A 14,836-nucleotide genomic window follows, 5' to 3' on the forward strand; every position below is an offset into this window, starting at 1 on the left:
TTTCCCACTGCCAAATGGATGGAAAGAATGATGGCACAGAAGGAGAGTCACTGGCTCTTGCCTCCCTTCCCAGTCTGAGGAGGGCAGAGGAGTGTGCAGCCGGACACCTTCAGGGTGGTGACCTTGAGCTGCTCCTCCCCTGTCCTGTGCCCTGCCCTTAGAGGTGCTGCTCCAACCTGATGTTCACTCACATGCACAAAACGCACCAGTATCAGGAACAGGGATTGGGGACCTCATCTCAGGAAGGAATATAACATGGTAATTAAAGGACTAATTTAGGAAATTAAAAAGTTCAATTCAAATAATCTCATGAAGAAGAAAGAAGGTCTTGGCCATACATCTCCCAGGTTCTGCATTATTCAAGTGCCAAGTATTGTATCAAAGGAAGCAAAAATCCTTTTGTTTCCTCCTCCAGCTTTATTTATCTAGGTAAAAAAGCCAGCTGAAACTATTTGGCAAATCTGATGCAGATTAAAGTGGGGGAAAACTAAACCCAGTACTTTTGATAATTACTGTAGTCATCTAAAACATTTACCCAGCTGAACACCACAGTGGTATTCTTACAGCACACCTGTGCAGGCAGGATTGTCAAGCTAAACTGGAATTTGTTTTATCTCTCCACTGCAGGTGAAAATTAAAAGTTAAAACCAGAAAGAAGCAACACAGGTCTTCTGGCTAGCAACCACTCTCTTGATAAAAGATGACATGCAGCTGCTCTTATCAGGGTAAAGGCTGCTGCCAGAGAGGTAAGAAAGAATTTTTAGATTCATTTCCATTGCAAAAGGAATCAGCTGGGTAAGCTGTGCTGCTTGGAAGAATACTTTCTGATTCCCTACTCTTTCCAGACACGGCCCTTCCTATTGTGGTGTGTCCCTACATTTCAGCCCAGACCATTCTTTAGCTGGTGAGGGGGAACCCTGTCCTTCAGCACGGAGAGAGCAGCCCAGGCATCGCTCCCTGTGCTTGTCCTCCAGGAACGCTGGGCAGTGGTGGTGGAGCCATGACCTGGACCACAGCACTTGAGGTGTGCAAAGGGCTCTGCTGTGCTTGAATTTCATGTCAGCAATGTATTTCCCAAAATCCATGGAGCAGGTTGATACTGCAGTTCCACTGAAGTGTTATTCAGGTAGTATCATAAATAATCTTTTCACTTACAATGTGTAGATTCTGTATTTATGATGTATCCAACTTATTTGAGAGTTAATTGTGAAAAGGAGACAAAGCTTCATCAAGAAAATAATTAGAAAAAGGCCATCTCAATATTAACAAGTATTTATGGAGTATGCTCCATGGCAAAGATTAATTTTGTTCTGATTTTCCTACATTGGAAAAGCAAACTTTTGCCTCTTGCAACACTCCTCTGAAATCAGCCTTGATGGTTTCTGTGCAGTGAGGTCTAACCTTGTCTTGCAGCTGTGGATCCACGTGTGCCAACCCGCATATGTCATGAACGTTTTAAGCAAATAATTGCATGCAAAGTGTTTTATTTCAAGACTGAAATATTGTTCCAGGACAGGTAGTATAGGAGTGAGGCCAGGCGGGTGGACCTTTGAAGGATTTTTTCCAAGGCAAGGAAGGGACCATGATAAAGCTCTCTCTGATCCTGTCGGTGTGATTATAAAAAGACCAATGAAGAGAGAGATGACTTTAAGATACAGCAAACACTGTGTTCCCATTAATGGGAATAATCCATGCCAGCCCACTGTGTGTTGAGCAGTATTTGTCTTGCACAAAATGTGCAAAATAATCTCAATATACTGTTTGAGAGACAGGAAATACCTGTTCAGAAAAAAAAAAGAAAAAAAGGCAGTGGGACAACTATAGAGTATATACTATCAGCAATAAGTATACTCAAAAATAAACCTTCAAAAGGGCAGAATTGCCCTTGTGGGACTTCCTTGGGACTTCCTTGTCTTTCCAGAGTAAACATACCAGTACCACTATAAATAGACATCTTCTAAGAAATCATATATAGTTTGAACCATTTAGGATTGATTTGGGAAAACATGAAAAAGCATCTCATAGAAAGTCCATTGGCATGTTTCATTGGTGTCAATAGCCACACATTTTCTCTATGTATGTCACACAGTAACTCATGAAGAAAATAAGATACGTGGGTACAAAAATTAAACCATAATTCTGACTCTCATTATCCAATTAATTTCTTGTAGATGTTTGTTTCTCAAATGGACTACACCAGACATTTGAAGTAACATTATTTTTATTTATAGGACAGCAGTAGATTGAAATCAAGATTTCTCTTTCCAAAGACATATATGCTGATACATAACAAAATTTGGCACATCTACTAACTTTATTTTTCTTAAAAGCCTGTCTTGTAGATACAATAAGCAAGTTCTTTTCTCTTCTGAATCTGTATGAATTTGTAATAGTGTCCTTATATAATCAATATTTTTCTCCTAAAGGGTCAGGTTTCCTTCTTTGGCAGAATACTTTTAATTAAGGCACACCCATAAACACTGGAATGTTGGAGGATGATGTTTTTTTGGAGCTGCTGCTGCATGCTTGTGAGTATGCTACACATCTTGAAAGAAAATGGTGGTTTCAAGATAAACCTAAATGTCTTACAACAGCTTTTTCTGTACTTTTAATTTATGCTGCTTTTGAACATGTTAAATTTTAGTTTTATGTAGGCTCAGCCCAGTACTTTTCTACCAAGTGTGTAGGGGAGTGATGCACTACAGGCTGTAATTTAGGGGCAGGTTGGAACTGCCTGAAATATGCATATCTTCATAATTTATTCCTAAAATGCTATTATTACCTGAACTCTCTGTAGTTTCAGCACTAAATATCCTTTCCTTCCCCCTGCACTGGGGTGGAAAGGCGGTGGGAGGGAAGCACAGTTATTTTTGCTTCTGTGGCTGCCAAGCTGCGTGCCAGAGGCTCCGGAGCCCACGCAAGCTGGGGGATAGAGCTGGGCTGCCAAGGGCTCTGCTGGCTCTGGGCAAAGCAGGGATTTTCCAAACACTAAGCCGTCCTCAGAGAGATGGTGCTGCACTGTGGGCACGCTCAAAGCCAATGCACAAATGGTAAAAGCCTACCTGCCTAAAGCAAACACTTACAAGTGAGAGGTGTGTATTAGTGTGGTGCTCAGATGTCACAGCAATGTCCATTCCATGCATGGAATCCAATGCCTGCATCAAAGGACCAAAGTGACCCCACCCATGTATGTATTACCCTTTCTAAACACATTACTATTGCAAAAGCTCAGCCCTTGGGATCTTTGCTCTCATAAACTTTATAGTTACTTTTACATGGTGGCAAAGTCCCTCCTGTACAGCTATTTATGTTCTTGAGTGTTTCTATGACACTGATGCCAATTAACATTCCTTATTTGCATATAATAAAGTGGGATATTTTTAGTGTTGTTTAGCATGGCTAGCTTGTATATATGGCAACTAAATAAAGAAATGGAAATGTAATGAACTGTTTGAGGGAAATTTGTGAGCAAGAATTCTTCCTTGGAAAGCTTGCTGCTTGAGAGAAGGAAAGCTGATTTATCTGGGAACTTAAACTTCCACAGGATGATATGTTCCAGATTTTCAGACTATTGGATAGATAAGGCAAGCTTCTAAATCTTCCAAACTCTATGTGTTTGATCATGTCACTGCTAAAATTAGGCAGCATGAAGCTTAAATTATAGTAATGTAAGAATTGTAAGGAGATAATGACATTAACATAGCAGTTATGGGCTGTTTATCCACAGGACTATTGAGGGAATGGGGAAATAAATGCCTGGGAGTTGGCAAAACACTAACAGCAGAAGTGGGCTTCCACTTGCATAAAGCACAGGAATAGGATTTCTGATTTTATTTTCAAAATCTCTTTGTGTAAATTCAATTATTACTATTGACAGGGAGAAAGAATTTTGAAAATGTCATCTTGTTTTAATCTACAGAGATATGTATTTCCTGAGTGGCAGAATACAAAAACTAGCTCTCTGAAAGTTGCTTGAAAAGTAATCAGTTCCTACACAAATTCAAGATTATATTTGAATTTTTTGTCACTGTACAAGGATCTGAGTCTTATTTACACTTTGGACATGAGACTGGAAACAGTTTTAAAATTTTTACATATCTGTCACATTGATGCAAATTACACAAGAAATTTGTACATATCTGTCATATTGATTCAAATGATGTAATAACTTCTCCATGTTTAAAACCTGAAAGTATGTTTAATTTATAAATACAAACATCTAATTTAAAAAATGCTTTCCTGAAATCAGCTTCACACACCTCTACCTCCTCTCATGCGTTATCAGTTCTTTCTTTTTCAAGAGAAGATCTAATTAGCAAAACCATGCTCTTTCTCCTTTCATTCACTCTCCCACTTTCTTCTCTATTCCCAACCCCTTTTCCTGGCAATTCTTATCAGATTTTCATTTTACCCCTCCTTCTTTACCAGTAATCCTGTAATTTCTATTTGTAGGGTTTCTTCCCTTGTTTGCTGTAACTCTTCAGAAATATCCCAGTATACATACTGTCTCCATATTTTACTGAATCCTACATTTGAACTAATTTTCCTCTCATATTTCTACTGAATTTTCCTCCTGTCTATAAGTTTTAAAGTAAAATAATGCAACTAAGAATACCTGTAACTATGACCCCAGATGGCTTTCTGACAACTTCACCTTTTCCCAGGTTGTCTTTAATTTCAGCTGCTTATGCCCCACTCAGATCTTTTGAGGTCACAATCAGTGATGTGATCAAATCTCAGGACTCCTTCCACCTCCACAGCCTGTGATGTTATTGCTCATACTGGCACTCAGAAATATTGTCCTCTCTTGACTTACCATTGAAGAGATGGAAAGGGTTATTTTTTTTCTTTTTCTGTCTTATTTTTCAAATTATTGCCAATTCCTTAATGTTTCTTTCAGCTGTGGGAGATGTCCATCCTGAATTTCAACAGATGCCTCACCAGGCTCTCTTTTTACCTCTTAGTATTCTACTTGTGGGTTTTTCTAGGTGATTTCTTTCAGTTTGTCAGTGCAACTGTCATATCTAGAATGCAACTTCTCCACTTTTCATTACCCATGCCGGATTTCCCCTTGAGCCTAAAACACTGGAGTAAAGATAACCCCCCTGAATTTTCTCTCTGATTTTATCAGCCTCTCTCTGTATCCTTTCCTGGCACTCATTTCCCTTCAGTGCCTTCTTGAATAGAAGTTAGGAGTATCCATTGGGCACTCACCTGTAATCTTATCTCTTATCTTACTGTGCAGTTTGTTGTTCCAGGCCGACAATGCCATTTTCAGTTGCCCTTACATCTTTTGTCTCTCACAAGTTCTTTCATATATGTATTTCAAGCTTTCTTCTAGAAAACTAGAAAAAATAGAGTTTAAAAAAGGCTGTGAAGCCTTCCTTCAAAGTTATCTCAAATCCCACTACTTTCATGATGCATTCAGGAAACAGGATGGATACCAGGCTGTGGCATTTTCAGTGGGCAGTGCTTGTTTTCATTTATTTGTAGATTTTAAAAAATACTGTGTGCTACATTTAACAGCCTAAATATCTAGACTATACTAAATACATACTGTTCCTCTGTTGCTCCCATCTTAAGGGTTTTTTTTTTCAATTTCTCTTATAAATATTGCAAGGGGTTTTTTGTTTTAAAAAGTGCTTTTCGGGCATGCACAGTAACAAGTACAATATCCCATGACATGACAAATAATACTAACTTAATTTTTTAGCTCTACTCACATGACACTGATAAGATTTCAGAAAGCACTTGGCCCAGACACCTGTATTAGCACATGCACAACAATAAGACCCAGTGCTAAATTATGTGATGACAAAAAAGTAACTAAGTTTGAAAATGTCAGATGGTTTGGGTTTGATACATTAATATTGTCAACTCATATCATAGCATTGAAATACTGTAAAAATGTAGCTTGAAAGCAAATCTTTGTGTGTTTTCAAACAAACACTTCTATCAATATCTTTTCACAATCTAGATTTAACCCCTATTTTTAGGATAGTGATGTAGATAGGGATTCCCATTGCTGCCAGTCAGAATTGTCCATATCAGGGCAGAATAAGGGGATGAAGAAGTATTTATTTTCTGTGTATATACAATGCCAGACATAATAGCATCACAAGTAACTAACAGGTAAGAAAATAGTTGAAATAAAGTTGGTTGGCAAATATTTTGAATTTAATTTCTTAAACGTCTGAATCTCAGACCATTTCTGATCAGCATATTCTAATTTTATATAAACCAAAAAATTGACACAAAGGTCAAGCCCACTGGGTTGCATAACTTATAAATCACTTCAAGAGAGTTAAGTGTGAAAGCTGATATGAAAGTGTGAGTTGCTAACCACGGTCACAGCTGACTGAGCGTTTTGTTTATTCTCTAACCAGATTCTGCTTCAGGAGTCTGTACCACAACTAATTAACCATAATGCTTTATAATTGTATAAACAGAATATATAACAGATCTTTATGATATATAATTAATTCTGCCCGTAAGGAAAGCTTTTATAAGTCAAACCACGGAGAACTGCCTCTTTATGTTCTCCCTTACAAGTCATGAATATTTCCCTGCCAACAGAGCTCTGGGAACATTCTAGAAAATAATGTTCGTTAAGGCCTGCCAGGTGTTTTCTTACAGACTGACTACTGGGAGCTCCATCTCTGAAGCTGGGGTGGTTGCAGCTGCTTCTGCTCCTTCCTTTATGCAGACTGCACTGAGGAAAGGCAGTTTGGTACAGAAAATTTTCTGGTTTTAAAGATCAAACTCACTTGCTGTTGTCATGCATTTGTTTAATCTTGAGTTTTGTCAGCCTTACTTTTCTGTATTTTTTGTGCATTAAATTTCAGGCTGAACTCAATCATTGCTGCAAGATCAGAACAAGAATGCAGACAAACACAAACAATTTGGTTTTGGGTTATGACCCATGAATAGCACCACTCAATATGGTTAGAGGATGGCCATTCTCCCATCTGCTGTTTGATTTTCTTGTCCTTCCTGTGGAAAACAAACAAACCAACAACAAACATGCATGAGTTCAGGAGACCTGGGAGATCAGACACCTGATTCACTGTATGAAGACCTTTTTCTTGAAGTGACAGAAAAGACAGCATCCATCTCTAAGAACTGTTCACTCAAAGGGGTGAGTCACCCTTACATCAGGAGCTTTGTGTGTTCCAGGCCAGAGCTGGTAGCAAAATGTTGAAACAGCAGGCCTAGGAGAGCTGAAGGTACCCTGAAAGACTCCACCAGATGGTTTGCAGAGAAATCCTATCTCCTATCTTTGTAAAATGCTAATCAGAGCCAGCAAATTTCCAGGCATCCCAAGATGAGAAACTCATCCACCTAGTACTCTGCTGATGGTCTAGCAGGAGATCCATTTCTAAGCACCACTGTGCCTTAGGACATCGGCTCACTCTTAGGACATCTTAAATGTACATGATAAAAGAAGTTAATATGAACATAAATTGTTTGCTGGAAGAAAAAAAAAAAGGAAATAAAGAGAAGAAACAAAAGAAAGAGTGAGCAAAGAGCAGAAGCCTCCTTGATCTAGCCTTCACTTGGCTGAATGGGAGGCACAGGTTCACATTGCACTCCTTTGGAATGATAATCACACCCTTCTTTGAGGCTGACACACCACTGGGAGGATTATCTTTGCAGGGCAGCCCAGATCCTTCTCACTGATAAAGCTGCTGTATCTGAAAAGTATTTGGCAGAACTGTCACCACACACACAAACAGAGGAGCTGACTCCTAACCTCAGAGGCTTGGTATGGGGAGGTGTCTGCATCAGCTCCTGTGCCCTCCAGATCAACTCTACAGATCACCTTTGCAACTTGGAGAAGAACACACGGTTTCCTTGGGGTGCTTTGAGGTGGTTTTATTAATGGTTTCAAAGCCTTCTGAGGTAACATTTTCAAGGTAACAAGTTTTTTCTTCACCATTGCTTTCCCACCAACATCCACTTGTGAATACACAGCTTTCTTCTGTCTCCTTGTGGGCTAAGAAGTCACCAAAAAATTATTCTTTTTTGCTTTTCTTTCCAAAATTAAAAGATACTGCTTCTTCTACCCTTGCATGATCAACTGTACTTATTACTCCCTTTTTCTAGACTCCTTATGAGTTATGTCACATATCACCATTTTTCCAAAAACATTTTCTGTTTAACATTCCTGTTTATTGGTAGAGCCTAAGCCATAACTCAGTACAATAGGGGAAGGTCTTCCCCTTGAGACCTTTCATCAGGGGTGTATAATAACTGAGCAATAACATCAAAGAGTTTGGTTTCTGCATGATGGCACTGATTCCCACTGTTTATTGGAAGGCTCTCTCTCCACCAGCAGTGGTTACATTGTATCTCAAGCATCATGGAAATAATGCCTGGCTACATCTACTTGGCTGGCATGTAGAAGTTTGAATTTCTTCAAGTAACGTGTGTGCTTTGTTTCATTCAGGGCTAAAAAGAATCTGAAGAAATTATCCAGTAGATGTGCTTCATTGGAACTGCTCTGATCTCTCAGAGAAAGAACTCTCTTTATGGCCAAATAATGCTTATGGGTAGATTTGCCAAACAATGCTTTTCTTTCCAAGGACCCATAAATCTCAGAGTACTTTTGAGAGTAATAAATGTTGCAATAATGTTGTTCTTGATTACAGGCAAGACTGTAACAGCTCTGACTGGTAGTGATTCCATAATTATGTTTGATTACACACAGGCTCTGTGCAATGCAAGGGGGTTATTTGTTGCCTTCTATCTGTCCTGGATTCCACTGGGGACCGAGATCACGCCATGCCACATACACAGCTTACTCAGCTGCCTTCCTCAGAGCGTTGTCACTAAAGCAAAGCATTTAATGGCAGGAGCTGGGATAGTTGGGTGCGCAAAACCTTTTATGGAACTATAATTAAGCCACTATGGAACTAGTTCAAGTGAGGGCCACTGCCTAAGAGGATCCTGAATTTCAGCAGCCCTTGAGGACCTGATCTTGCATACTTCATAGTGTGCAGGGGCTAAAGTTACTCGTGCCTTTATTACAGGGACAGTAAGGGCCAAAGCGACAATGAGAAATAAACTGTATCTCTAACATTGTCCACACTTTCTATTACTAAAGAATTGTTTAAAAGGAAAAGCTCCATGGAGTCTAATAGCCCTCGCTCTGTCAATGAACAATAAAAAAAATCATGCCTTACAATTTATTCTCCAGTGCTTTGTTTATTTGGTATTAAATGACTCATGGAATAAGGTTTCCACCTCTCCCCGTGGGAGATTATTCCAGCTGCTGAGGGCCTACTAGCAGCTCCCTTTCTTTCTTTTCTCTTTTAATGATGCTGAAGTTTTGCATTATATTTTACTTTGGGATGTAAAAGATTCACATCCCCAAACTTGCTTTAAAATGCAATTAAAGCTGTTGACATGGACTCAGAAATCCAAGGAAACGTGCAATTAAAACAGAAATCCATCATATATTTCACTTAAATTCTCTGCCACCTCAACTGAACACTTTTAAGCTAACTGCACACTTCCTTGCATTTACAGGTTTGTTGCTTACTGTCATGTAAATGCACTTTTATTGTATTTAGCATAATGTATTATAAATTAGCATTAGGCAAACTCCTAAAGCCTGTTTTATAGCTGTCACACCACAAACCACATTTACAAATAAATATTTGTTTCTACAGGTGAGTATATTACCTACTTGGAAATGATAATTATTTCCAGTATTTTGACTCAGGGCTGTGCCTCTGCTCCAGTCCCACAGCCTGTTGTATGCACAGAACGGAACATTCTTACAAAGAATGCTTTGCTTATAGGAGTAGCATGCCCTAAAATTCTTTAAATGCGTCTCTCTAATGCATTTTATTGTTATTATTTTTATCAGGCACAGCAAAATCTATTTTAAAAGAGAATATTCTCCTGCTTTGAAAATTCATAGCGTGTTTACCTACCAGTGGAGTCCACCATGTCACTCAACAGCATCCCATTTGGCTGGTAAAGGAACAGTGATGATAAGTTCCAAATAAAATTGAGTCCTGTTTGTTGTGCCTAGAAAGAAAGGTCGTGGTGAACAAGGCTTTATTTGTCAGGAACAGTGAAGAAGGATAACTAGAGGGGTAGAAGCAACCCAGAAAAGGACTCTCTGAAATGAAGGTTGAAGTTCCCTAACTCTCAGATTTGCCTTTTAAACCAGTGTTGTCAAAATGCACCTTTATTAACACCAGCACTAATCTGACAGCTAGGACACTGGTGTGGGAGGGGCATTCATGATTAATGCAGTTCAAAATAAACAACACAAAACCAGATACAGACCAAATCAAGAAATCTTAATAGAAAGATATCAGGGACTCTACTATCAGACACTTATTACTGTTTTAACGGCTCACAATGGCTTCAAATCTACCTCGTTAGGGGATGCTGCTCATTTAAAAAGTTTGATATAATATAAATCAAAGTACTATAAGTACATTTGTGCTTTCCTAATATCCTTAGCAAGATAACTGCTCACATGAAATGGTGCTTCTCCTTTCTTTTATTATATTGGTGTGAATGATAACAGATATAACAATATCATTATATTGAAATTGCTACTGGCATTTGCTTACTCTTTCTACCTTTTCCATTAAAAATACTACTGCTGTGCATAATAGACACTACCTAAGTACTCTGAAAACATTTTTTCCCCTCACAGATGGTTATATGATGTGGCATGAAGCTATTTTAAGGAATAATCACTTTTGTTATGTCAACATGAAGTGTTGCATTATTTTGCTATTATTATTGATATCTTTTAGATGGGGGAGTGGTAAGAGAAATTATAGTAAAGAACTGCTAGAAGTGTCCATTACATTTAACATGGCAGGTTATCAGAATACCAGCCATTTTACCTGTGTTTCAATCAGTTTCACTTTGGAGAATAGCAACCACCCATACTTGTCCAAAAGTGTCCTCATACCAAATGCCTAAAAATGGAAAAGAGGGAAAATAAACCTGCAAGATCCCTCAGCTCCTCATTTGAAGAACCTGGGCTTAGCTCCAGCTGTGCAAATCAGACTTTTTTCACAAATTATGAGCAGGGGAAGGGAAATGAAGATGGTGGTTGAGTCAAGCAACAAAACTCAGAATAGAAATGTAGGGCAGGATTGCTGTCTGCAGGAAACTCAGCTTCCCATGGGACATGGTCTGACATGGTTAACTTGCCAGTAAAGGAAAGCCTTGAACAGAGTTAGCTGTACCAAAGAACAGAAAGAAAAACTTCAGACTAAATGCAGAGCTGGAAGGGAGGTTTGGTGATATTAGCTGTGTGTTAAATGTTTGCCTTTATGTTAAAGCAGATGCCTAAGGAATACATAATTCAAAAGTCCAAAGTGGTTGGCCTATTTTCCTGAAGAGAAGAGAATGTAGTAGTAGGTCTGATTCCAGATGAGATAAGACTTTGTTATAACAAACTTAATGTTAATGGGCAGGTTCTGGTTTAAGTGAGTTATTCAGTATCACAAAAAGACTTCTGACAGATAGGAAAAAAAAAAAAAAAAGACAATTATACAAAATGGTATTCAATTTTCTTAAGGGAAAATCTTACAGCTGGCTCTTATCCTGTAGTTTCCTGGCTTGTTCATTATGCAGTCCTCACTGCTAGTGACAATGCTTTGCACTGAATGAAATAATGTGAACAATAGCATTTGACTAAAAAGAAAGTACTATAATACCTTCTGGCTGAAATTTGACTGTAAACTTAATTCTGAAATTTTCTGAAGTTTGTGAGTATTCATAAATACCAAATTTGACCTAGTATAAATACTGTTGGACCATAGGTCTAACAGCATTTTACTTAATGCATATTTCCCATATCCAGGAAAAAAAGGCATGAGAAAAGGAAACGCAACACTTGACCAGATGCTTGACCATAAATTGGATGATCAAAAGTGTTAAGGTAAGTCCTCAGTAGTGGGTCTCCTTTGGTTGTTGGAAGATAACTTGAGCATGTAGAGACTTGGGAGCGATCATGATTTGTAAGTCTCATCCCCAGCTCATACCAACAAAGCCAGCAGTGGGGATAATGATGTTGTATCAGCAGCCCTGGAGAATTCAAGGGCTCAAATGCAAGGTAATTCCCAAGAGACTTGGGGATAGAGAGTGCTTGGCTGATCTGAGAGATCATATCTGTGCCACTGAACATTTGGGAGCAGTGAGAAGATGGAGTGTGGTTGATGAAGGCAGTGTCTGTCTGTCAAAAATCCTTGTAGTAAAAACAATTCCATATATATTTTTCCCCGTTACTGTCTCATTCTGGCTAGAACTTTGTTTGAAGGCAAAACAGGCCAAAAATGAAACCAACATCTCCACAGCTTGAGACAGATATTTTCTGGGAAAATGGGCCTCTGCTGCTTCAGCAGAGTTACTCAGCTCCAGATAGGAGTTACATTTCACATGGGGGCCCTTACTACAGGTGATGCTCCCATTCCTGCCTAGAGATGTCCCACGGCCACAGAGGCAAGCCTGTTTTAGCCTCAGTTTTGTCATTTGAGAGCTGCAGTTTGGGCCATTAGGGGTTGTTCTAGTTTTTGGCCACAGATAATGCTTTCTGGTCATCATCTCTTTCAGAATGTTACTGGGATATAAGTAATTTTTCTTATTATTTCTCTCTTCCCAAATGTAATATTCCCAACTGTATATTCATTGCAAATAAGAGAAACACAGGGAATGGACCTGAACATACATGAAGACAAATGCACCCTTTCTCATTGCTGTTTTAGGTGTTGTGTGAATATCCCAAAGACACTCACAAAGGACTTGATTACAAGTGGAATGGGGAAAGGGCAGCAAAGAAAACATAGAGGGAGATAAGAGAGACATAAAAATGATGAAACAAGCAGGTAGATACACTGGGAGCAGAGTACTGATGGTCTTATGCCCTGGTAAGGGCATAGAAACAAAAGTTATGTCCAGATTTGAAGAGTTTGCCCTCTCTAAAACATTCAAGTAGGAACAAAATAGGGATTAGGATTGCATAGTGTCTAATGACTGCTTAAAACTTCTCAGTTTCCATGGCTCATGGCACCCATGTAAATCTGTTTCTGACCTCAAGACATGAACCCATTATCAATCAATAATAGTAGGAGAGATGGAGAGATGTAATTTTGTTTCACTCTTGTCTGTCACTACCCTGCTCCTAGAGTTCACTCCCTTGCTGTTGTGCTCTTGCTGTGATGTATAATTTCCACTGCTCTCAGGATGCCTCTCCCAGAAGCTGTGTTAAGGATCTCCTTGTCTCCCAGGAGGATTTAAGATTCAGAAATACCTGTTACCTCCAGTATAAACTCCCTTAAGCACATGCCAGCTGGCAAGGTAGCTCCTTAAAGTGGTAAAGAGAAGCAAAAAATGCCTTTAACGTGGCTTTTGGAAAGTTGAAAAGGGTATTTAAGGCAATCATGGGTTTTTTAAAGATATGAAAATTCTGACAGGAGCTCAGTTTTTACTTCACTTTTCCTGTAATATCTTCTTGGTATTATACAGCAGTGGTATTCCCTGAGGGAACTACTCTGGAACCTAGATGAAAAACAGTGAAAAATTCAACACTTGGTATCCTGCTTTAAAATACTTTCTTCTAGAAGAACACTCTCTTCATCTTTTCTGAAATCACTTTTCCCTAGGCACATGGCATGGTGCTGTAACATGTATGCTAACTCTAGTTTAGAAGGAATTAGAATGGAGATAACTTTTGGGGAGCAAAGTCTCCCAGTACAGCTGTTCATGTGCCTGGTAACAGTTTGGCTGGAAGCAGTCCCAGTGGATCTTTTCTTCTCTGGCTGCTGTGAAGGCAAGTGAAGTGGTGATTCAGTTTGGACTGTGAGGCTGTGGCATGGTCCTCAGCTTGTTTGGGAAGGAAGACATGCTATGATATTTCACTCTAACATGCCCTGTGGGGTGTGTGTGGGTGTTCTTGTTTTGGGGCTGGTGGGACTTTCTTTGTCAGACATTTACCTTGTCTTTACACATCTATTCTCCTTATCCAAGTACCTTGCTTGTTCCATGCGCAAGAACATGGAAATTGTAAAATTTAGCCATTGTAAAATAGTATTTAAACAGACAAATTCAAGAGTTACATTAGTTCATCCTTATTTTAGTCTGACATAACCCTCAGCCTTGGCAATAGCTGGAATTTGTCAGCTATTGTTAGTCAAAGGTGCACTTTATTTCTCAGCTGGCACCAGATGATTTTTGGTCTGTAAGATATAACTGTATCAGCAATGTCATCTGACAGAGGTACAGATGTAGGAAAACGTGCTTACTGCTTAAAATGCTGCTGATATTACTGTTTGGCAGATGGCTACTACAGGTGAATGCTTTCCAGTCATTTTAAGCCCAGTGCAGTGAAGCAGAAAAAAAAAATAAACTGGATGGACTTCATAGCTGTGATTAAGTGCAAAATCCTTGGGGGAAAAAGTCTCTACAGCCCAGTTTTACAAAGACATTTGGCTCATGCTAGCAGAAAACAAAAAGACCGGACTTGTGGAAAAATACATGGTTGCTGATTTTTGTTAAAATGAATTTATAGGAGTGGCTTTGTTGGCTGAGCACGTTCACGTGGATGTGCGGCGTATTATTCCAACTCTTTCTGTAACATAACCACGGTCACTGCGTCACATGGTGCCAGTGCAAACAAAGTCTTGCTAACAGCCCATGAATAGGAGCATTTTCCGAGAATACGGTTTCTCATTGGGACTATCGACTGATTCCTGTGCTACCAAGGGACAAGGATAGCTATGGACAGCTTTGGAGGTATAGAAGTGCAATCATCTGAAGCATGCAAAATAAAAATTAGTGTTTGTTGTATAATCAAAAA

At 39.1% G+C, this 14,836-nt stretch overlaps 1 long non-coding RNA gene across 1 annotated transcript; it reads left to right on the plus strand.

The window, feature by feature from the left end:
- The first annotated feature begins 1,046 nt into the window (after positions 1-1,046).
- On the plus strand, positions 1,047-7,152 carry LOC132081624 (uncharacterized). The gene is made up of 3 exons (XR_009419703.1): positions 1,047-1,126; positions 2,427-2,528; positions 6,846-7,152. It is a non-coding gene; the product is annotated as an uncharacterized LOC132081624 (long non-coding RNA).
- Positions 7,153-14,836: the final 7,684 nt, after the last annotated feature.

The sequence above is a fragment of the Ammospiza nelsoni genome, chromosome 1, assembly GCF_027579445.1.
Source record: "Ammospiza nelsoni isolate bAmmNel1 chromosome 1, bAmmNel1.pri, whole genome shotgun sequence".
Lineage (NCBI taxonomy): Eukaryota > Metazoa > Chordata > Aves > Passeriformes > Passerellidae > Ammospiza > Ammospiza nelsoni.